Source organism: Manis pentadactyla, chromosome 8, assembly GCF_030020395.1.
Source record: "Manis pentadactyla isolate mManPen7 chromosome 8, mManPen7.hap1, whole genome shotgun sequence".
NCBI lineage: Eukaryota > Metazoa > Chordata > Mammalia > Pholidota > Manidae > Manis > Manis pentadactyla.
Window position 1 is genome coordinate 16,375,085 of NC_080026.1, and position 25,419 is coordinate 16,400,503.

The 25,419-nt window shown below is 34.0% G+C and overlaps 1 non-coding gene across 1 annotated transcript; it reads right to left on the bottom strand.

The window, feature by feature from the left end:
• Positions 1-8,522: 8,522 nt before the first annotated feature.
• LOC118911850 (U6 spliceosomal RNA) lies at positions 8,523-8,624 on the bottom strand. The gene has a single exon (XR_005024627.1). It is a non-coding gene; the product is annotated as a U6 spliceosomal RNA (small nuclear RNA).
• Positions 8,625-25,419: the final 16,795 nt, after the last annotated feature.

The window sequence follows — 25,419 nt, forward strand, 5'->3', positions numbered from 1 at the left end:
GCAACAGATAAAAAAAACTCAGAATCCATTTTATACTTTAGGTCAGTTGTTATTAGGTTAATTCCTTCAACATGAAAACATTTCTTAAAATAAAATTACATTTCTTGAACTTATTTTCACAATGGAAATTCTAAACTATCAGATTGTATGTAGTGTATAAATTGATTTAGCAAAAAAAAGAATTAAATGCATAAACTAGTTTCCATAAGATCACTGCAGTAAATTTTACTTTTATATTTTCACAATTAAAACTCATTATATTACTACTACAGATAGCAGTCAGCTGTTTCAAACTAGAGGTTGGCAGTTCTTCATGTTGGGGATTGCATATAGAAATTTATTTGCCTTATGAACTGATATTGTATAAAAATGATTGGCCTTCATGCCTGAGATCCTAGGTCAGGCCATTGATAAAGTTCAGTAGCTAAGAAAGAGGTCAGTGACTACTATTTATAATTTGTTTTCTGATAATTTTGTCATGTACATGTACTCAGAGGCCATGGGTTATAGTTCATAAATTGAATAAATTAATAAAAATATGTAAAACTAATTCTGTCAATTTTCAAAGCACTAAGATATTTGTTATATTCATTTAAATTAGTATGGCTTTGTGCATTGACTCTAAAGCAGAGGTGGGCAATAACAAAATATCATCCTGTCCATGCCCCTTTATGAATTTTCAGATATGAATATTTATAAAAAGGACATTTGTTAAAATGACAAAAGCCACTACAATGTAAAGAATAACTTTGTTCACTGAAGCTTTTCACAACTCCTCATCATTATTTCTTTATTTCTGACGTTCAAGAATTTGAACAATTATTTTCTCTCTCCTCATATATTACTTTGAGTAGTAGATTCTAGATTTTTCATTGGCAAGTCTTCATCTACTATTTATCAAATTTCTTATCGGTAATTTTGCCAAGACATTTTTGGGGCCAAATGTCTTATCTGCTTGATTGACAGACACAAACTCTATATTGAATTTCCTGCAGGTTCCTTAGCAAATTTTGTTTTAGACTTAGTTAAATTCTTGATACCTATAAAAGCAGAGTATATAAATAAAGTTTAAGAGAATATATTACTAAAAAAAATACTATAAAGGTAATCCACTAAGAATTAATTAAATAAATGCTCTTGTAAATATTTAAAATAAGAGATTGAATTAATTTTCAAAATGTTTTCTTTTCATTTGCCTTTTCTTCTGCTTGATTTTGATGGAACTCATATTGATATGAAACACAGGGTCATTTCAAAAAATGAAGATTGCATATCCTAGTCTAATCAAATTTGGAACATAAAAGGGGCTGAAAATGGTGAGAGTACCTATTTCTAACACGGCCCTACTATGCAGAGAACACTGAAAGAATAGCTTTCCTTGGAATTTTGTTCTTGAAAAGCTGAGTGTAAGTAACAGCACACAGCAAAGAATGCACAATCTTCATGCTATGTATGTGGCACCATAGGTCAACATTCAATGCTGGATTTGGGGTGGAGGGGATATCTATTACTAGGGATTGCTCATTGCCATGTTCCTTGTTTGTGCATAAGGATAGGTTTATATTTGGCTTAAATAAGTGTGATGTGTTTAAATGACTAGAATTTTTGCAAATTCAGTCTAAAAAGATTCCTATTTAAATGTTCAAATGTCATAGAGAAGATGATCGCATAATCAGAGATGGAATATTGGTGCCTCTTATATTAGCACCTAAACTAAACTTGTAGAAAACGATAATTGGTTGAGTAGCTGATATTAAATAAAATGCTGTTCTGAGGAAATGGGTGATCACATTTGATCACATAGAGTGATCAGTTTTGTTTGGTATAAGGATCCACAGTGAAAAAGACTGCTGTGTGCACAAGTCAGACTTGGTGTCACCACTGCTAGTAAGGAGGCTGAATAATCTCCTCATTAGGAATGAGAGCATTGGAATTAGACTGTCTCGATTCCAACTTCGGCTTTCTCTCATTCCAGCTTTCTCCCAACAGTACGGAAATTACTTAAATCCTTCAAACCCTTATTTCCTCACATGCAAATTTGAACCAATAAAGGAGTTGGTGTGAGTACTAAAATAGATTGTGTGTATAAAATTCTTAGAATAGTGGCTGGCATATATGAGTCCAACAGATGTTAGTATGTTAAATGAGATTTAACATACAATAGAATAGAATGTTTTTATGCTCACTGTAGAGAAGATGTTCATAGATGTTAATTGGAAATTAATATTAGCTGTGTCTCCAAACATAATTTCTGCATTGAGTGGAAGCAGTATTTCCTATGGAACTTAGCATTATTAAGTCTATAAAAGTGCTAAGTAGCCAATAAACTATACCATAGACTCAGTCAATGAGGAGACAATGAGCCCAAGTGAATCCATAGCAGTTTTGTAGACTGACACAGAAATCTGCATCTGTACCCTAAATTGCGGACAAGGTAGACCTGCATGCTACTGAAATTAGGAATATGGAATGGAAACGGTCTTGAGGAAATCTCTCATAAAAATATAAATGAGAAACTGCATGAAATAGTCATTTATCAGGATGTCTACCATTGCTCATGTAGGGATTACAGGGCATTCCACCAAAACTGTGGTCAAGTGTTGCCTATGTGGTCTATGCGGAGACATGCAAAGACTCCATGTTACCATAGCAAGACTATTAGATTAAGAAGAGAACCAAAAATTGAAGACATTATTGACCTGTTTCAGACTCCCACTGTTACAAACACAACAGTACTCTGGGGACAGTGTTAAGAGGTGGTGTTTTCAGAGTGCCTAAAGGATGAAGATGATTTTTACATGGGCTTTGTTAATTCACATGCGTTTTAGTCTTTACTCTAGTTAATCCAGGCAAGAACCAAAGTCTGGTGCAGGTGAGAGGTCATAAGGAGTGGCTACCTTAGACAAGCTGTTCAGAGTTAGGGGAAAACACACTGTGTAATTTTCTCTAGATTTTGTGATTCTTTATACCATTACTTTTATTTTTTAATTCAAAAAAGCTTATAATTGAAGATTAGGGTTGCATCAGGACTGTTTTTATAATAGGTCTTTACTTGGGATATTTTTGAACTAACACAGTTATTCAGAGAATCCTACAGTTATAAATTTTACTCAGCATGACCTCCCTACATATTTTTTTCTGGGACCCTGAGAGTTCATAGGTAGATGGGGATTCTGGGTAGACTTTCACTGGGAGTTTGAACATAGCAGAATGAGATACACCACAAACTGAAAAAAGACTCTGTAGGACTGAGTATCTTTCCTTCTGTTCCTCAAAACATACATACCATCCATACTAGTGCAACAGTTTTCTGACGTGCACACCTTCATTCACCTTTGGGCATGCTAATCTCATTTTATACCCTATAAATCTGATTAATTCTTAATTACAGTTTAGAATGATCTTAAATTCATAAATATATTCTTCTTTCCTACTTTTCCATCAGATAATCCTCACTCTTCTGTGCCTTGGATTTATTTCTGTTGTTATGTTTATGTAATATGTGTTATTATATAGTAACACAATAAGCTGTACTATTTCTCTTTATATATCTATCTCTGCTAATACACTGTAACACCTTTGAACTCCAGTTCATGGTTTATGGTTTTGTGTTCCTGGCATTGAATTCTTTACGTTTTTGTTAAATTGAATTGAGTTGAATTTAATTAAATTGAATAGTTGTGTATTTTTCTATGAAACCATCCACATTCTTCCTTCATTTTCTTTCTGACCAATGGCAGGTATTTGAGAGATGGACAGGTTTAAGGGCAGAGTATTTTGAAATGGAGCAGAACAAAGTTAAATGATCCACAAGGAGATCAATGTCTAGAATTAAACCATAGAAGCATAATACTCAAACCAACAAGCTTACCATCTTGAGGGCTGTAATGAAGCTAGAAATTTATTTTCTCTTTCTTTGCTGAGGTCTGTCCTTAAGAGATCTGTATTTCCAGACTTACAGGAAATAGACACTATTAAAATATAGGCAATTATTATTGGTAAAGTTATTCGCCTGTTTAGTGAAGGACGTAAAACTAACACTAATGAAATTTAAGTCTTTTAGAGTCAGAAAAAATAAAAACTTAAGAAAATAGCGCAAGATAAAAATAATTTAAAATGAAAACTATTTTGATGGAATTTCATAATATCTATCAGTTTTATAGTAGAAACATTCCATTTAAAATATTTATGAATTCATATAATCTTGTACTTTGAATTATTGATAAACTCTACAGACAAATCAGATGTATGGGGTTCAGGAATTTCTTTGTTTCTGATGGATTCTTTTCAAGGAAATAGGATTGTTTTTTACTTATTTGTCAAGAAAGTAAACAATGTATTCATAATTGGCTCCTGGTGAAATTAACAATTTATGTCATATGTTTCACTTAATAGTTGTCACTGTTGAAATAAATTCAAAGATGAAATTTGTGATTTGGTCTGCTAGTTTTTTCTCAGTTGGATAAAATTTTGGCTAAATAACATCATGGGTATTGCAAACTTCTACCAATATTTTTAAGTTTATCAGATAATAACAATCACCCAGGGTTCTTGTTATGCATGCAGATTATCAGTTCAAGTTCATGAATTTGTGCTGAGCCCCAAGAATCTGTTTTTTAGTGTAGAGTCCAAGTGATTCTTATTTTTCAACATATGCAACTGCATCTCTACACATTTTAAATCTCTGGTCTTTTTGGCCATGAATCACCTTTTTACCCCTGAAATATTTACTTTGCTGTCCAAATTCATTTCTCATCACTAATCTGTTTTCTAAGGATTAGGCATGTCAAACTGCCTACATGCTCCCTGTTACTTTGCCCATGGTGAACTTTCAATCCTGTGGCCTATGTGTTCCCTCCACTTGGCTGACCACATTTGCCATCTGAGACTTAAATCTTCTGTCCTCTAGGAATGGTTCCTTGTCATCCTGTACCTGAGCTGTCTCTCCCTATTGTACCTTAAATCGTCTGAGCCTTATGTCTACCACGATACTCAGCATTCTTCATTATTCTCTTTTGTTTTTTAAATGCTCCCAACTACAGCATGAGACTCTCTGGCAGGCATACTAGTAATTACTGTTCATGTTCCCAGACTAGCATAAACCTGATGAGCCATAAGTAGTTAATAAATGCTTACTAAAGGAATGAAGAGTGTAGAATGGTTGGATTCTCTTTTTAATTTTTAAATCTCTAAACATAAGTACTATTAGGGTGTGTGCCTTTTTTTCTTCTTAGTGTGTCTTCCATCTACATAAACAACTGCCAAAGCTAGGTTTATATAATTAGCAAGCAGTCGTTATACAAAAACACTTAACAGTTAAAAAAAATCAAAGAAATATTTATACATGCAAATATAGAAGGTAATATAAATTTAAAGTAAGCCTTCCTTACCAACTCCAACTCATGACAGATATCATCTATTAACCACATTTTGTTTGTATTTCTAGAAATTTTAGTATACATAGAATATATGTGTACATATAGTTATCTTACATATATTCTCATATGCACAAATACACATTCATCAATACATGTTTGTTTTTAGTATACTTTTATATAAATAATTATATTAATATCTTAAAGAAAATTTTATATCATAAATCCACCTCATTCTTTTTATTGGCTGTATATTATTCTATTTTATGTATGTATCATGACAGTTAATTAATTCCCTCCTACTAGATATTCAGTTTGTATTCATTTTTTCTCACTACAAAAAATACTGCAATGAATGTTTTTGAATAAAAACCTTTGTGTAGCAAATAATTTTTCCTATTAATATGGATTCTTTATTGAAGTATAGTTAATATACAATATTATATTGGTTTCAAGTATAAAACATTGTGGTTTAGCAGTTGCACACATTATTAAATTCTCACCCCAACTAGTGCAATTACTGTCTGTCAACATAGGAAGATGCTACAGAACCAATGGCTACATTCTCCATGCTGCACCTCCATCCCCATGACCAACTTATATTGAGAATTTTTTACCCCTTTTTGCCCTTCATGCTCACCATCCACCCATCCCAACCCTTCCTCCAGGGTAACCACTGGTCCATTCTCAGTGACTATGAGTCTACTGCTGTTATATTCATTTTGTTTTGTTTTTAGATTCCACATATAAGTTAAATCATATGGTATTTGTCTTTCTCCACCTGGCTTATTTCACTGACCATAACACCATCTAGGCCCATCCATGTTATTGAAAATGGCATAATTTCTTTCTTTTTTATGGATGAATAATATTCCATTGTGTATATGTGCCACATTTTCTTCATCCATTCATCTATTGATGGACACTTTGGTTGCTCCCGTATCTTAGCTATTGAAGGTAATGTGGCACTAAATATAGGGGTGCATATATCTTTTCAAACCACAGATTGTGTTTTCTTTAGGTAAATTCCTAGAAGTGGAATTACTGGGTCATATGGTATTTCTATTTTTAGTTATTAGAGGAACCTCCATACAGCTTTCCACAGTGGCTGCACTAGTTCACAGTCCCACCCACAGTGTAGGAGGGTTTCCTTTTCTCCATATCCTCACCAGCACTTGTTATTTCTCATCTTTTGGAGAGTGGCCATTCTGACTTGTATGAGATGATATCTCATTGTGGTTTTAATTTGCCATCCATAAAAAAAGAAAGAAATCATGCCATTTGCAATAACATGGATGGGCTTAGACGGTGTTATGCTCAGTGAAATAAGCCAGGTGGAGAAACCATTTGATTTCTCTGATGATTAATGATGTGGAGCATCTTTTCATGTGCCTGTTGGCCATCAGTATTTCTTCTTTGGAGAAAAGTCTGTTCAGGTCCTGTGACCACTTTTTAATTTGGTTATTTGTTTTTTTTGTGTGTGTGCTGAGTTGTATGAGTTCCTTATATGTTTTGGAATTAAGTCCTTATTAAATATCATTTACAAATATGTTCTTCTGTACTATAGGTTATATTTTTTTTCTATTGACAGTGTCCTTTGCAAAGTGGGAGCTTTTTAATTCAATGTAGTCCCACTTGTTCATTTTTGGTTTTTGTTTTTTCTCTTGCCTGAGGAAATAGGTCCAGAAAAAAATTTCTCATGCTTCTGTTCAAGAGATTTTTGCCTATATTTTCTTCTTAGAGTTTTGTGGTTTCATATCTTATATATAGGTCTTTAATCCAGTTTGTGTTTGCTTTTGTGTATGGTGTTAGACAGTAACCCAGTTTCATTCCCTTGTGTGTAGCTCTCGAGTTTCCCCAGTACCATTTACCGAAGAGATCATCTTTTCTTTATTGTATATTTATGGCTTCTTTATCACATATTAATTGGCCATATATGCATTCTATTTGTTTCACTGATTTATGGGTCTGTTCTTGTGCCAATACCAAACTGTTTTGATTATTATAGCTCTATAATACAACTTGGAGTCAGGGAGTTTATTTTAATAACTCCAGCATTGTTCTTCTTTCTCAGAATGGCTTTAGTTTGGGGTCTTTTGTGGTTCCATATTAATTTTAGGATTATTTGCTCTACTTCATTGAAAAATGCCATTGGTATTTTGATTGGGCTTGCACTGAATCTGTAAATTGCTTTGGGCAGGTTGGCCATTCTGACAATACTGATTCTTCTTATCCATAAGCACAAATAGATTTCCATCATTTATTTTTATCTTCTTTAACTTCTCTCTTGAGTGTCTCTCAAGTTTCAGAGTACAGATCTTTCACCCCCTTGGTTAGATTTATTCCTTGATATTTTATTCTCTTTGATATAATTTTAGTTGGAATTGATTTCTTGATTTCTCTTTCTGCTAGTTCATTGTTAGTACTTAGGAACACAGCAGATTTCTGTGTATTTGGATTTTGAATAGATATTTCTGAATTAACCTCAAGAAAAGCTGTTATAGTTTTTACTCCCATCCAAAAGAAAAGAATGTCTGTTTCTCCATACCCTCCACTAATTTTGTATTATCCAATCTATATTTAGGTGATTGCATGTGTTTTAATTAAAATTTATTTATATATGAGTGAACAGGATCATCTTTGCATGTATATTAAAGATTTGTATTTCTGAAGCAAATTGGTTCTGAGTCATTTTCTTTCTTACACACTGTTATATCTCAGTTTATCTCTGCTCTAAAACTCTCCCAAAGTTTTTTCATACTTTTGATTTCTAGTTCTTTGTTCATTTATGAATTTCCCATTTTATGTTTCAAAATCACCAAAACTTAATATCAAACTGTTCTCCAGCACTTGACTATTTGAAACATATGTTTATGCTTGATGTAATGTCAGCTTTCTTGTTTTGCCATTATGCCTATTCTGTTAGAAGCTATCTAAGACTCATACAGACTTTGATTTTCATTTTCCTTTTTTTTTCTATACTTACAATTTAATGAAATTCCAACCGCAAACATTTCCCATGATTTTGGTTTCTCATATTTGCTTATCTAGAGTTAACAATACTTATTACCTATTCAATAATTACAGAAATAAACTTTCAAAGTCCATAAGAGTTCTAAATATGAGATGTATAAAGAATATTGATTCAAAACTATGGACTATTTCCCAAATTTTCATCCCTGCACAGGAACCATGCTAATCTTCTCTGTATTGTTATAATATTAGTATATATGCTGTCAAAGTGAGCACTAGACTTAATTTTCTAATTATAGATTTCTCTGTACTAGTATAATTTGTGTATGTGTGAGTACCCATATGTGTGCTCCAGTATTTATTTTAACTTGTTTTACTTCTACCTAAGTGGTTTTCCTGTTCTGGAGCTGCACTTGATGAGACAGTAAAATAGTTTACTGGGTAAGTTTTGTGTGTGCTCTAAGTGTCCAGAATATTTCATCTCTCTTTATCCAATCCTAAAATAATAAAGGGAAACTGGAGTTTCACTCTGGGATTTTTAATATTGTTGTGATATTCAGTGCTATATGTATCTTGACCATTAGATTACTTGCCATTAGATAGCTCTGTTATGAAGTTTAATGTCTTGTTTTTACCACCCTAGTTTAAAAAATGTATTTTAAGAAATTTGCATCTTAAAACACAGATACTCACATGTTAGCTTCCTTTAACTGACGTTTGTTACATTTTGCAAGAGGTCTTTTTCTCCCTCTCTTTCTCTCCATGAGGAAAGCAGGAACAGAAAGCAAGAGAAGAAAGGTAATTGACCTCTTGACCAAGTTGTTCTTTTGGTGAGGTTGTACCACATTGCCCTTGTGAGGTTTACAGTAAAAGCCGAGCAGAGGTCTGGAGTAGAGGGACTAACAGTGTTAGGATCAAAGGCCTAATTGTCTGTTTTCTTGAAGTTAGGGTTATTGGCAGCTGCCATTATACCATCCATGCTGCTGTCACCCAGCACAGCCAACCAGCATGCACTAATTGCAGTGGCCTTTTCATCAAGTAAGATCATCCCACTAAACACAAAGAGCTGTCTTTCCATTAGCACAGACAGTAGCCAGCTAGATCAGCTGGGCTCCTTGAGTATGATTGGACTGTCATATTGTTATGATTCGTTCAAGTTTAGAGCATTTAGCAGATACCCTTTGCACCTCTCTTTGTACCTGAATACTGTAACCTGACTGCCCCTATCATTTAAGAGGGCACTATAGCTTTTCAAAGCTCAGCAGCACACAATTGCAGGCAGGCAACTGGTTTCTGACAAGAGATCAATACTGTCCTTCCAAATGCTGGAGTCAAGCTGCTGGGTCTGTCAGAGGGATGTGTGCTGTAATTGGATCATGGATGCTGCGAGTCATCTGAGCTTCCCTTCAGCGCTGCCACAGCTGTCAGATGTCATCCCTTTGTACAGCTGTCACTGCGGGAGGGTTGGGGCTCCTTTTCCGTTCTAACCCAATGCAAATGTCCACTTAGCAGATGAATATTGAAGATATTAGACACTTCTTTATGCCTTTATGCAAAATAAAGATCTGTGTCATCTGTGAATTTCATGGAAATAAGTTGCAATTTATTCTCTGTGAGAAAAGTGAAGTGAAGCCTGTAAAAATGAGAAATTATTTGGTTCAGGCTATTAAAAAAAAGGAATATTTTACAGAATAAACAACAATATGCAGACATTTTTCTTGAAATAGAAAAGCTCATACTGTGCAGTATTTAGACTGGTCACCTTCTATTTGGGTGATATTTTAAAATATATATATATATATCTTTGCTTCATCCATATTCTTAAGAAAGGGACAAATCTTAAATAGATTTAGGTCCTTTTAAATCATTAAATTTTTTTGAAAAATTTAATTAAAGTAGCAAAACAATAAGATTTAAGGAAAGCAGTTATATTTAGAATCAGTCAAGGAGTCTCAAGAAAGTTTTAAAGACAGGACAGACTATACACATGAGTATGACATTTTGGTGACACAGTCTTTTTTGTCTAAGTTATTACAAATGAAAGACATGCCCATAGTTAGTAAAATAATTTTATAACCTATGATGGCTTCTGTTAAGTTCAGTCAATTTTGCTTTTATTTAAATTAGAAAAAACATTAAAATAGAATTGCATTTTATTTTAACATACTTACGCTTATGAAAGTACATTGTAAAAAAATGATGAATGCTTAATTTTTGAAATTGTACAACAGAGTCATGCACACTTTCCACATATAGTAAACATAAAAAGAGATCACTAATGGGGCTTTATCAGTTATTGTCTTAATTCAGGAACTTTCAAAATACTGAGATGGATCCATGAATTTCCTTAGACTATCCCAGAATAAAGTACAATCTTAGTTCTTTTTTATTTTTTTAACCATTTTCTGCCTGTCTTCCTCAGCTGATGTCAAAATCATTTTTGGATGGCCGACAGGTTAATTTTTGATCTGGGTGGCTGACTTCCTTTTTCTTGAGGTCCAGACCACACACCACCTTCTCTGTCAAGCAGTCAGCTTGCACCAGCCCCACTGACAGAGTAGCATGAACCGTATTTTCCAATATCTAACCTTAGCGTCCTCTCATCCCCAGAGGATTCACTGGGTCAGCCCCTCAAATATCCAAACTTTTTGTCTCCTTTTGGCATTACGAGCTGACCTCACCTCACCTGAGGTGGCTCAAGTTTTTGGAGCTTAAAATTAGTGACCGCCAAAAATCAAAGCACAGACATTTGGTCCACAGTGTGGGGTAAGACAGTAGGAAGGGAAGCAAGAAACAACAGATACATCCAATGTTTTCATTTAAAAGACGGGAAGTATGAAATGATTCTAACATGTTAATCAGGAAAAGAAATAATGCATTTCCCCTTGCCACGGTGAGCATTTTTCTCTCAATGTGACTTGACTTGTACAAGATGCGGGATACAAATCTTGCGAAAATTAAAATGTTTTACTTCTGTGAAACGAACTATTTAGCCATCAACTCTTAGTTAATGATCATTGATATAGTAAAATGGTCTTAAATAGTTATTTGGACAGAAAGTATAGGAATGAATGAAGTAAAATTTTAAACTTAGTTTCTCAAGGCTATTCTTCTGTGATGATAACTGTGAACTTTATGTACAACTCCAGTGACTCAAGTAGGCACTTTTTTTAAACATGGTTTATGGCTAATTACATCAGAGATCCCAAACAGTCTTTTTTACATCTGCATTAATAAGAGTGTCACATGACCACATAGAAGTAAAAGTATACATCAAAAGTAGATTAAAGGTTGGTTAAGCATCAAAGCATGTTCCATATGTAAATTTATAGCAATGATGTGCCGTAGAAAGATAGCTTACCCTCTATTTCTCTGATACTAAATAAAATTAAAAATTCACAATTCTGGTTTATGGGATTTTAAATGAATTTGATCTCTCTTTTGGGCAGGGCAAATAAGTGTTTTGTGATGTATTATTTTATAAAAAAAAAAAGACCATCGTTCTGGCTCATTTAATTTTGCGAGTGAATGATCTAAGATTAACTACAGACTAGTCAGTGCAGTTTAAAAGCTGAAAGCAATTTTCAGCCATAGATGGTAATGCCACATTCAGTCCACAACCGAATGACTCTAAATGACTAAGCTTCGAGGTCTTTGTATATGACCACAGGGCCTGATAAAGCCATAGGAACACAGTAAAAGCACAAAAATAGTTCCAATTTATTTGGTGCCATCACCTTAATGAGATTAATACAGACGTGTTCATGTGCCTAATTGGTGATTTTGTTTTAACTAGTAATGAAGGATTACAACTTCAGGCAACAGGCTGCTTGTTGGAAAGGGGATTTGAGGGAAAAAGTTTTTAATTATGAAAGGAAGCAAATGAAAGACACCACTGCAAAGTTAGTAATAATTTTTTAAAAAATGAACTGATTAAAATGTGTACCCTGGACTGTTCTTGCCATTTTGTGAGAAAGGGTAATTTTATGAGCAGTACCACAGAGAGCTTTATTTACCAATAGACCACTTGGCATACAAAAACATACAGAATTGCTACTGCTGAAGAAAAACTGTTAAAAGGGAAAAAAGCATTGACCCTCAGGCTACTGTGGAATTTAAAGTACGTGGCCTTTTATTCTAATTTATTGTTTAATGAGTTACTTCAATTGGATGACCTGTGGCTAGGTGTCCTGAATCCCACAGGATCCCATAAGCCAGAGCATCTTTGAAGGAACTTTGCCTACCACTTGCAATGGGTCGCTCCCCTCGAAGTCCAGTTGTAACCATTTAAATGCTAACACTATTAAGCATGCTGCCAAAACACAAACACTCGGCCTCAGTCATTAAAATTTAATTATAAGGGGGCAGCTGAGCCCAGTTTGAGTTTTGAATCTGAAAAATCTTGTTTAAAGAACAAAAGCTAATAAAAACAAAACGACCGACCAAACCGATCAGCATCTGTCTATACCAGCGCAGTGAGCTACATTTAAATCCACGAGCAGGTTTGAACAGAGTTCAACAGGATCACAATCCTCACGTAAGAACATTTTAATTATTACTCCTGCTTCACAACTGCAAAATGGCCCATTGTTTTTTCCCATCCCTGGTGGGGTGAACTGTATAACTGGGGATGTGAGTATCTTTGCCAGCAGGGTAGTTTGTCTTTCAGAATAAATAGCAAATAAAGAAGTTCAGATCCTTACACTGTCAACTGTAATAAAACAAAATTATCTAGGTTATTATTTTCCCTCAGAAACTTTGCCCAGTGCTAAGGTGTCTTCGGTTAGGGAAACAGCCCTGAAACGCCAGATTTTGGTCTTTGAGGTTCTATTATGAGCCACGTTAAAAGGCCTCTGGGTAGTGATACTGTGCAGTGTAAGATGCTACCTTCCAAGAGAATGAAGACAGAAATATATTTTACATTTCTTGTCAGACTGAACTTTAAGACATCCTGACTGCTTTCTCTATAATTTAAACATCACAGCCAAAATGGCAACATGCTTTGTTCAGTTCCAGTTGTGTGGAGTTTTAGTGCTTCATTGGTTCAGAGGAAGTCTGGGGCCGGCACGGGGAGCAGGCGACGGAATCACGCTCTCACTGCAGCATGTCAAGCCATTATATCCGGGACCGGAATGTCACCGTGGCCTCAGTGGGTCGTCAGCTGAAGGATATGGTTAACAAATGTAAAGCCAAACTTCAGAGGAGCTGGTTTTCTGTGCTAAGTGATCTGTATTCCCTCTGAATTTACTTTCCCCTAACCCCGTGAAATTAACAGTACTTTCTGACATTCGACCCCCTGACCTCACACATAATAAGAATTTAAAAAGCACCATGCATGAGTGTGTCTCTGTAATGCAAAACTGGGAAAAATGACCATGTCACCGTTTTATTATACAAAACCTTCTCAATCTCCATTGCATGCTTCATATATGAGTGCTCGGTTTAAAGTTATTATAAAGAAAAACACAATTTTAACAGTAATAATTCACTGTTCGTGACTTTTATAGACAATAAATTGTAGCAAATACATATTGCTACCAAAAAGCTTTGTACTCCATTAATGCAGATATTTACCAAGATAACTGTTAAAAATAGTCCGCCCGAAGATTCTGATGGTTCAAAGGCAGGGGGCTTCCTGGGAGCCGGTTGCCAAGGGTGCAAATGCATGCACAATGTGTAGGTCTCAAGGTTTAAGAGGCAGAAGCAGGGAAGTGTTATGTGGAAATGATTTTGTGTTATCAGGCTCAGGGGATGACAGCATACAAGAGTAAGAACAAGGTGCTATGTGGCTTTTTCTTCACTGTGAAGTGAAGATTGGCAGCTGGAAGTAAGGCTTACAGACAGACCTGCACACAGGACCTCTTCACCTAGGACTCATAATCACTACTCAAAGGGAAATGCATTTACCAGGGAAAAGCGGCTGTAGCCATCAGAAGTGTGCTTAAAACACCACTTAAATATCACTTTATACGCTATTACTTGCAAACTGTGGCTTCGTATTAAATTATACTTGCATAGGCTTTTGCTTAGGTGCTGATAATGCTTTTGAGGTTGCATTGGTGAAGAAGAATTTAGGCTGCTTTACAAGAGACGTGACCAGAATATTCCAAGCAGCTGACAGTGACAGGGTGAAAAATTGCAGAACTGTACTTTCTTTCCCCATATAGATTGTAATTTTAATTGTCATTGTGGCCCTTCTGTTTTAATTATGGGACTTCTTTGATATATACCAGGACATCGTATTGAATGAAAATATGGTGCTATAATAGTCTCTTTATAATTAATGACCACATGTAGATCTTGGTGCATAAAAGGGAAGGAATAAATGAACAATTTATTTAACTAGGTTTTGGATTTCTTTCTGTCTTCCAGTGAATATAAAATGATCCTAGGGCTTCTGAGAATGTTTGATGTAAGAACTGCACAGAATATCTAAGAAAATTACTTAAGGCTAGATTACAAAACATACTATGTTTTAAAATGCTCTGTCTTCAGGCGGGTAAAATTTATCTATTTACCATGATATTCTTTTAACATTTTATCTTGAGCAAAGGCTCTTTTAAATTTATTTGCAAGTATATTTTAAACATGTCTTCTTACAGGGATTTTACTTGTGATATAATTAATTTTTACAGGTAAAATGAGAGTTCAGGAAGGAGACTTTTGAAGCTTGATTTATCAAACTGCACATGAAAAAATTCTTGCTGAACTTTTGCTTTCAAAGTACAATGGATCTATGCTGCATTTTTCCTCTGAAGGAGGAGTAAATTTTTCTCAGTTACTACGACTAAACAGAAGCTGTTTTTCTACAAATCAAATATAAGTAGTCTATTCATAGGCAATTTAAAGCCCCTGAAAACTGTGAAGAGGAAACAGAAAATACAGTGAAGGCTTAACATTGTTCTCAAGCTATCACCTAATAAGCTTACCATATAGAACACTGTGACATAAATATGCTGGGCTCATATACATTTCAAGGGAGCCGGACCTCTATGGATTTCTAGAAAGCAGACCTATTTGTCCGGAGTCTGTCACTGTAAAACAGGAAAATGCCCCCTGACAAGCTTTTGCTAATTTTATTGAGGCATGGAGCCCTGTGCATACATCCTCTACAGTATGACTGCAGTTCAATTGCAGAGCACGATGAAATTGGATCGGCAGAGACAGGGACTACCCCGGGGTCAGCTGTGACCATGCCACTTCTATGTGATGTCTAGTTGGGGTGATGGTGTGTAAATAAACGTAGAGAATTGCAAATCTTGTCATGGCCACGCAGAACAGCTCAAGCATTTAAAGATGGTTGCCCGCAAACCTAACTGGAAGGTGGTTGCTCTATGTGGTGGCTGAAGAAATACTCAATTCCTTGCCGGAATCGTCTTCTTGATGTATCTGGAAGTACTGACCCTGTAGTATGTAGCCAAAGGGATTAATCACTAAATTGTTTTCCATCAGAGTGGAAAGTAAAGAAACAAACTAATCATGTTTGAATATTGTGCTTTTAAAGCTATGTCTCTAATACAAAGACACTATTTATATTATCCTACTTTGATTTATTTGTTTTTTTTTTAAATTAGGTGACGCATCCTAATGTCCTACTGTTTATTGAATTTAGCACATTAAAGTTCTATGAGTTCTTGTCATTATTATGAACTTTCCTAATGTTACAAAATAAAATATTATAGAATTCACATTTTCTGCTTATGAATCTAATTTTATTTAAATACTACTTAGAGTACCCATTAAAATATACTTAGGTTTTCCTACCTTCAACCAATAAGATGTATTTTTTACCAGTTTTGCATTTATACATCTCTGTTTTTCTGTTACTTTTCCTACATGACAATTACCTTTCATTACAAATTTATAAAATCATTTACATTTTAGCAGTTTAAATGTTTCTGCTGACATTTTGTAACTATTACCCTCTTCTAGAATGGCATATGTTCAGGCAGTTAATAAAAAATTAAATGGAATAGCACTAGACAAGGTGACGCTTTGTATCAGAGTGTTCGCCACATTTCTGAAAATACCATCTTTGTGTTGCAAACTGTGAAGTGAGGTTAGGGCTGTGCCAATATGTGTATTTGTCATGACTGTCACAGACACCGTGAGCTAGCCAATCACACAGCCCTTAATTAGACAGTTATATTTTGCTTTTTAGAAATTGTCCTCATGTAAAATGGTGTCTAAGATTTGAGAAAGGGGCTGAGAGTTAAGAGGGCAAAGAATGCCAGCAGAAAAACACTTCAATTTTTTTGAAGATTTATTAACTGCTCATGATTTCTTAAGTATAGAAATCAAATATGCAACATAAAAGCAATTGTATAAATGTACCAGGAAAGAAAGGCACAATAAGGATCATAGAATTAGCGATGGACTAAATTAAACACGACCATGGCGTAGCATGTTGTCAAATGGATTTTGAGATTATAAATTTAAAAAATCCATAAAATGAGCATTCAAACGGTGATCATAGATGTTTTAAAAGTCTTCATCTAAGCTTACAATTGTGAAATTAGCTTCATTTGAAAATTCCATTTAAATTATGTTACTGAAAGTAAATCATGTATTTTGTTAAAGATTATGATTTTATCTGTTTTTGAATTCTAGAAACTTTTATGCAGTATTATTCTGCATTTTTTTAAAAGATATGAATTCAGGCTTCTTCATCCTAAAAGTAAAAATATATTGAACAACTTACCATATTTTCAATAATGATTTTCACTTTTATATTTATGCACAATTACAAAGTTTCATGGAGAATGAAGCAGATAAAACTATATCAGTAAGATAATGTCTGTGCAGTTATTTAATCTTTATATGCATTTTCTTATCTGTAAAATAATGCACTAATACACCCTTTTACTGATGTTATCTACATCTATTTTTACATTTTGAAAATTGGAAATTGAAATTGCATTTATCTTTTAAGTAATAAATCACCAAGGCATTTAGTAATGTTTGCCAGCAACATTGCCTTTGGATAAAAATTTTATGTGATGAATTTTTATAATCCTGCATATATATATAAAAGTAAATCAGCATGAGTTAAAAAATACTGTAAAAATTATTATGACCTTTTTCTTTTATATGATTTCTGAGGTCTTAAGGTTTTTAAACTAATTCCAGCCAGAGGAGAAACATTTTGGATTTCTGGAATCTAAAGGTGGAAAGTTCTAAAAATCCCAATAAATAACAACTGCACATCACAAAGAGCCCTTTTTAAGAAATTAATAATAAACTCAAATTTAGATGGAAGAAATTTGGCTTATTTGTTTGTTTTTAACAGTGGGAATTTCATGTATTTAAGAGCAAAAAACTCTAATTTGGGATAACTTGCACAGTTCATCCCATTTTAAATCTTTATTCAATAGGCATCCCATAGAAGTTTTAACAGTCATAGCAGATTAACCTTGCCTGTGCTTTTGGAGCCTAGTCATCTGATGAATTTACATGCAGCTGGATGAAAATGCTATTTGGAGAGAGATTGAGAGTTTATTTGATTAAATCCCTTTCTCCACTACCTTGACCTCTTTCTTGTGAAATAATCAGAACTGTTTAGCAAGAATATTCAGGCATTAATAATGAATTGCTTTTGAGCTGGTTTCTTCTGCATGCAACAAACCCATTGGTATCTCTGCTAGTCCCTTTTTTTCTTTTTTTGATAGTGCTTGATTTAATAAACAACGTGATTAGAAATAGTAAGAAACATATCTTTGAGGAGTTTTATTTTATTGTATCTAGGCCACTTCGCTATTCGTAGTACTAATTGTTTTGGTTTCACCTTCCTACAGGACTTTGTCCCCACAGCCTGTATATAGATGGGATGTGTTAGGCAGGGCCACATGCTCCAGCATGATTGGATGGCAGTTTCACGGTTTATCCTCACCAAGTGTAGGGATGGGCTTGGGAGTTCATAGAATACTATGACCTTAAATAGTGCCATTGTTCACGATTCCATTGTTTGTGTATTTAAATACTTTTCCTCCATAGAGCCTTTGTGTCTAACAATTTTATTACTCAACAGTTAACAGTTATATTTCTGAGGAATAATTAGGTATTTCACAGAATTTTTTACTTTTAAGAAATTTTAGAGATCATCTGGTGCAAGCTATCTTTGGGGGGAGGAAAGAAAATTATCTGCAAGGAGGTTAAATTAATTCCTCCTCATGTACAGCTAGTATGGACAGATTTGGGTTGATTTCAAACTCATTCCAGGCTAGGAAGATAGAGTACAAGGTATGACTCTTGTCTTTTAAAAAACAGTCAAAAAACAAGATATTCACGTGTAAAGAAGTAATGAGAAATTATTACTAGCTACAGATGAAGGAAATAGGGACTTCTTACCATGAAAGTTGAGGGGCATAATTTACCTCTTTCAGATCTCCCTGGAGTATTACTGAATGATTCCTAGACTATACATTGGATTAAAGAAAAAAAAAAGAGACATTGGTCAGAGTTTAGAAGCTAAAGTATCTTTCAAGTGTAACACTGACATGAAGTAATGGGAGCAAGTATGATCTTTAAAAGTACAGTGTTATCACTCTTACTTATTTAATGCTCTTGGGAGTGGAAATTTTTGGCAGATGGCATACTTGTCATATATATACCCTACTGTGTTTCACCCATTATAAAGCTACAGTATCTTGTCTTAATACTAAATTAAGCTTCATTATAATTTGTTTCTTAATAGCATGCACTTCACTCTAAATTATAAAATGTTTGGCTTTCATGAACAACTCTATGGAAAAGCTGGGCAATATCTCATTTGCCTTTAGAAATTATATTACATTACAATATACAAAGCTGTAGAAAAACTAATCTAGCATCAAAATTTAAAATAATAATTTCCAGTGTTTTACAAGTAGGATACAAGTCAGTTTACAGTAACACATTGTACTATTTCTCTGTTGAGTAAAGCAAAATTGGTTCATTATTTTTTTAACCTCAAAAAATATTCAAGAAAGATTTAATTCTTTATGTGAATAGCATTATATTGAGAAGGGAAGATCATTTAAACATTCAAAGATAGATAAAATTTGTCTTTCTTGATCATGAATTAGTCATGTTTTTTGGATCTAATCATATCATTAATATTTTACATTTAGGCAAAGGTTTTATAAGACTCAAAAGACCTCATAGCAATCCTGTTGTAAAGACCATATATGTGATTTTTGAAATGTTTGCATTTTTAATTATGAAGTAATTCATAATTCAAGAATTCACATTCAAAAATAACAGAAAACAATAAAATAGATTTTTTACACTGACATCTAAATATACCCACTCTCAAACTTTTTTTATATTTTTGATGTTTAGAATCCTATAAAGATCACACAATGTTGTAAAGGTGATGCTTAATTTAACCATAAGGATTTGAGAGTAGGGTTTCTAGATATATATGTATGAAAATTTCTGAAAAAATTTGAAATCCATATAATATTTGAGCTGCTATAATAAAGTTCATTCTAGAGTTCCTGTCAGAAAACACAATCTTCTTGCCAACAAGTACTTTATGATGTATATTGAGAGTGATATTTTTGCATATTAATTATAAAATGAAAATAAAGTTAGTGGCATCAATGAATGAACAGCAGCACTTCAGGAAAGAAGTCATACTTAATAGAGGGTCAGCAATGCTATGCAGAGAGAGTTTTATTTTAGATGAGGCTGAAATTCAATTCAATTAAACCCTAGAAGTATTGATTGTCATCAAACATGATATGATCTCTGCTCTGAAGGAGCTTATAATCTAATTGCAATGAGGACACATTGGAAGGGACAACTTCTATCTGAGCTATTAGGAAACGCCTCCTGGAAGAAGTCACATTTGACCAAATTCTTAATTAAGAGATAAGTCGGGGGAGCAGGAGGTTTTCTGGGATGAATGAAAATCGTAAGAGAAGAAAAGAGAGGAGAAGAAAAGGTCTTAGAGTGTGAAGGGGCATGTGTCTTCAGGAAAGACTAGAGAGCTCCAGTGCGGCTGAATCGTGGACGCGAGCGCGCTGAGATCACTGATGAAGCAAGAATGGGAACAGGGCTTGAAACCCTTGTGTGTCTGAGCAACGGAGGGACAACATCTGCCCTGATTTCTTTTCTTCTTTCTCTTTTCACCTTTTTTCTTTTCTCCTCTATTTTTTCTCTCTCTTTCAGGAAGACGGTTTTGTTAAGAGTTCAATTAGAGTACAAGGGAAGAGAAAAACTGAGAAATTTCACTTCAGATTGAGGTAAAGTCAACACCTGCTGCATATAGGCTGAGATCAATCTTAACTTTTTAATAGTACGCTCCTGGTAATGCTGTGTTTAGGACTTTTTAGTATATTGCTTACTTGGTTTCCATTTAAGAAGACAGTAATACAAAGTAGATATCGGAGGTGAGAAATTTAAACAATAATCCTTGTAGCTAAGAAAACCAACACCTTTGTATTCCCAGATTATGCAAATTGATTGGAAGGTAAATTAAATTTTCAGGTTATTGCTCAGCTTCTTCTCTGCTTTAGTCCAGAAACAAACCTTTAGTGAGTAGGAAGCAAGTAGGTTCCTTTTTTAAGAGCTGTCCTGTTCCATTGGCTCTATTTACATAATATTAAACAAACCAGATGACAAGTATCAAATTCTATGCATCCTCTGTATGTCCATAAGGAGAAACTAAAGCAATGAAATTAATTTCACTCCAGTTTATATTCTTAAAAATACTCTGCATTTTGTTTCTTTTGCAAATGAGCTTTTCTTTACTAAGATTCTTTACTGAGATTCTAAAATCAATAAAAATGTGCCAAAATTTAAAAATAGTTGAAAGAATGATATTCACTCTAAATGCACTTCATGTTTATACTAAAGGTATTTCTAAATTTAAAGCAATGCCTTTTTATTATTCAGAAAATTTGTGAAGCATATCTTAATCATGGAACTAGATAAAGCAGCGACTCCAGAACAATTATATTGAGACATACTACTTGTTATTGTACTACTCAATTGTATGTCCCTTCTTTTGGGTGGTCTGCAAGAGTACAGTACTAGGAGCATAAAACCCAGGAACTAACGTAAATTGTAGAAATACTTCCATCAGCAACAAAGTAGCTGATCTGACTAATGATGAAATAAGCCCAGCTCTCCAATGTCAGACTATTTAGATATTTCCAAGAATGTTTTATCTATATTGTATGCAACTAGGATGGATTTGGCATGACATTTTAGTATATTACTTTACCTGAAACTCAACTTTGACTCTACCCTATAAATTTAATTGACTATGTTTCTAAAATCAAAAGATGAAATTTAAGAGAAAGCTCAATTGCCCTAGCCAATCAGCCTTTTTAATACCATACAACTTGATCAGCAGTTTTATCTTCACATCATCTCACCCAAATCCCTCCAGCTAAAAGTTGAAAGTTCAAATTCAGTTCCACATATTTTGCCTTGTAATAAAAGGTATGCAATATATTAGGTAACTCTCCTGTAGAGAGAGATTTGGGGATTAAAGTTAACACCAAAATTGGGAATTAAATTAGTGCAGACATGTGGAAAGAAGTATGGAAGTTCCTCAAAAACAAAAAATAGAAATACCATACAACCCGGTAATTCTACTTCTAGGAATTTACCTGAAAAAAACAAAAATCCCTGAATGAAAAGATATATGACCCCTATGTTTAGTGCCACATTATTTACAATAACCAAGTATGGAAACAACCAAAGTGTCCATCAACACTTGAATGGATAAAGAAGACAGAGGACATACCCATAATGGAATATTATTCAACTATTAAAAAATAGAAGTCCTGCCATTTGCAACAGCCTGGATGGTCCCTAGAGGGTATTATGCTCAATGAAATAAGCCAAGAGAAAGACAAATACCATATGTTTCACTTACTGTGAAATCTAAAAACAAAACAAAACAAAGTGAACAAAATAGTAGAGTCATAGACAATAAGCATGGACTGGTGGATACCAGGTGTGATAGATTAGGATTGGTGGGTGGGGAGGTGGAGGGGTATAAAGGGGCACAAAAATTCTCAATCATAATGTAAGCTGATCACAGGGATAGTAGTACAGCATGGAGAACATAGCCAGTGTTTCTGTAATATTTTCCTATGTTGATAGATGGTAACTGTACTAGTAGGGGTGAGGATTTAATAATATGGCTAATTGTTGAAACACTGTGTTGTATACTTGAAACCAATAAAAGATTGTATATCAATGATACTTCAATTTAAAAAATAAAAATAAATAAAACTAAAAAAAAAATTAACACCAAAGTTAAGGGCAACTTAGCAAAACTAAGTTCACCCTAAGAAAAGTACCATAAAAAGTAAGCATTGAAGTTCATTACTTTAGAGTTCACTCCTCATTTTTTGCAGAAAGTCTTCATTGTGCAGAGCAGAACATAGTCTCAAGCTTCTACTGATCAATATATCCCCTAAGACGAGTATGGCAAACTTTCAAACCTTTTTGGAATGCAAAGGACTGCATCTTTAATCTGTGGTTCTTTCTCATTTCAGTTAAGTCTCAAGGTTTTTTGGCAGTTGTAGATTTAATTCCTTGATTACCTTATTGTAATTCCTGAAGTTTCTCTCCCAGATTTGAGGTACTTCCTCAGGGCAATAAACGCATCCCACAATGAAAGGACGTGGAATCTACTCGTTTCGGTCATAAGGTTTGTCATGGGACCTGGTCAAGGAAGAAGTAATAAGGGAAAATGAGAAATCCTAAATAATTCTGAGAGAGAGGATGCGAATGTTATTCACAAAATCAGGAAATCAGAAAGAGAGCATGTATAAATAATAAAGCAGGATTCTGTTTTACTTTGAAACTTGTGGCTGAAAGGTTTACTAACTTTATGAGAGTAGTTTGGACACACTGGTGGAAAGAAATCCACATTGCAGGAGAAAAAAAATGAGTGGGTGGTGATATGTGCAGCAGAGATGCTTGACAATTGTAGGTGTTTGGCAACAAAAGGAGAACCAAAGATAAAGTTAAGTCTTGAGGACGAAAAAGGGAGATATATCCTAGGGCAGATAAATCATATCTGAGTTTAAAGGCGCTAGGGGAGTGTAGGGCAAGTTCAAATGAAAGAAGCAGCACTTTGTTAACTAAAGAAAGGTTGAAGACAAGGGAAAGAAGTTGAGGTGCTGGAGTAGAAGAAGGTGCTTACAGCAGGTAAACTCCACCTTCTCATGGAATAGCAGCCAAGGCAATTTGCACAAAGTTAGCAGGCTATTCTCCTGACCAAAGTGGAGATTGTTTCACAGAGTTAAAACTGTGAAAAATAACAAAATTACAAAACTGTGTAAAAGGAATCCTGAGAGGTAGTGAAAGCCTGACTATGGTTTGATAGATCATTTTACATTTCTATTTTCAAAATGCCTTATTAGAGCGGAGTTATAATTTTTTTTTTTGGCAACTCCATTTCTGGGTGTTTATATTTATAATAAAGTTGTTAACATTCTGTCAGGATTAATGTTTCTGAAGCCATCCTGTGCTATGTTTGTAAACATTTTTGGGATAGACTGAAAAGTAGCTGTGGTGCTAATCAATCAGAAAAAAACCTACTCCCTCATTAGGAGTTATTGTTAAAAGCTTTACATCCTTCTTTGCCTTCAATACTCCAGATTAAATGCTTTCTTTTATTAAATAATTTCAGATATCATTTAATTTCATTCATCATCAATGAAAGAAACAAATACATTATTTTGCCTCAGAGAACTGCACATATATTTAGAAATAACTTAGCTCAAATAAAAAATGACATTATAAATAAAGATGTATTGACTTGCTTTCCAGTTTTGTACATAATTATATGACAATTATTTTACTTTGATGGAACTCTAGTGTATCAATTTAGATGAGTTCATACTGGCACATCTGAATATATAGTGTCATGAGGATAACATGAAGGCCAGGAATCAAGAATAAGATTTAAAAGACCTTGAGAAAAATATTCAAAAATTTTTAATTATTTTGAATTTTTATTCTTGATATTGTGATGAAATAGATTGCATATTAATATTCGATGGGTAAATTTCTCCCTGGGATAGGTTTTGGATATTTTGGAACATAAGTAGGTATTTCTTGTCCACATTGCATTTTTCTAGAAGATAAGAAAATAACTGAAAATTACTTTTTTATGGTTGATATCCTGGCTTTACCAGCTTTTTCCCAATGTTATCAAGTAAGTCCACATGTTTATGACCATTTCCCCTACTGTGAATGCCTGTATTAATTAAAAAGCAAATATTCTTCTTTAAGTTACATTTCTCATACCATAGTTAGAAAAGGTTAATTCACTTAAACAATATGATCTTATTCTTCATAGATTGTTTTCTTTATTGACCACTATTTAGATTCATTAGCTATCAATACGCATGATAAAATGTGGGAATATTCTAATATGTTATAGGGCTGTTTTTCTTTGAGGTTTAGTGTAACTCAGAAAATAACCTTCAAGAATGTAAATAAGAGAATGCATATAATAATTCTTTACATAATATTAGCTTTGAAATCATTGCAACTGTATTAGGAATGTTGGTAAAACAGCAAAGTTATCTACTGGTTGAGTTGATAAAATAGTTTATGCCCAGTGTTCAGTCCATTTTCTACATTAAAGTTAGTCTAAATATTAATGAAAATTGCTACAGAGAGAATTGCATTAGTTTCTGACAAGATTATACACTGCAAAAGGAAATTTACAATCACTTGTCATAGCTTGAGCCAATTCAGAATTCAGATACCCTCTGTCTTGTCAACGTTTTTACCTTAGGCCATGTATACCCTTCCCACCTGCCACATATCCAGTAGGAATCTTCAGAACAGATTTATTAATTCTTCAAAAGCTTTCACACTGGTGTAGTCTATACTGATATCGACATTGTTCAGAACACTGAAAAAATTAACCATTACTGGAGTGAATTTCCCCTACTTTCTTTCCCCTTCCTAGGCAAAGATGAAGAGCAAATGGAGAATTTTATGCTTCTACCTTCAAAAAAAGAAAAAATCAAACAAGTATAACCAGAAACTTTAAGCTTGTTCTGGGAAAATACTGTTAGGATTGTGATTTACTTTTTCTTTCAGAACT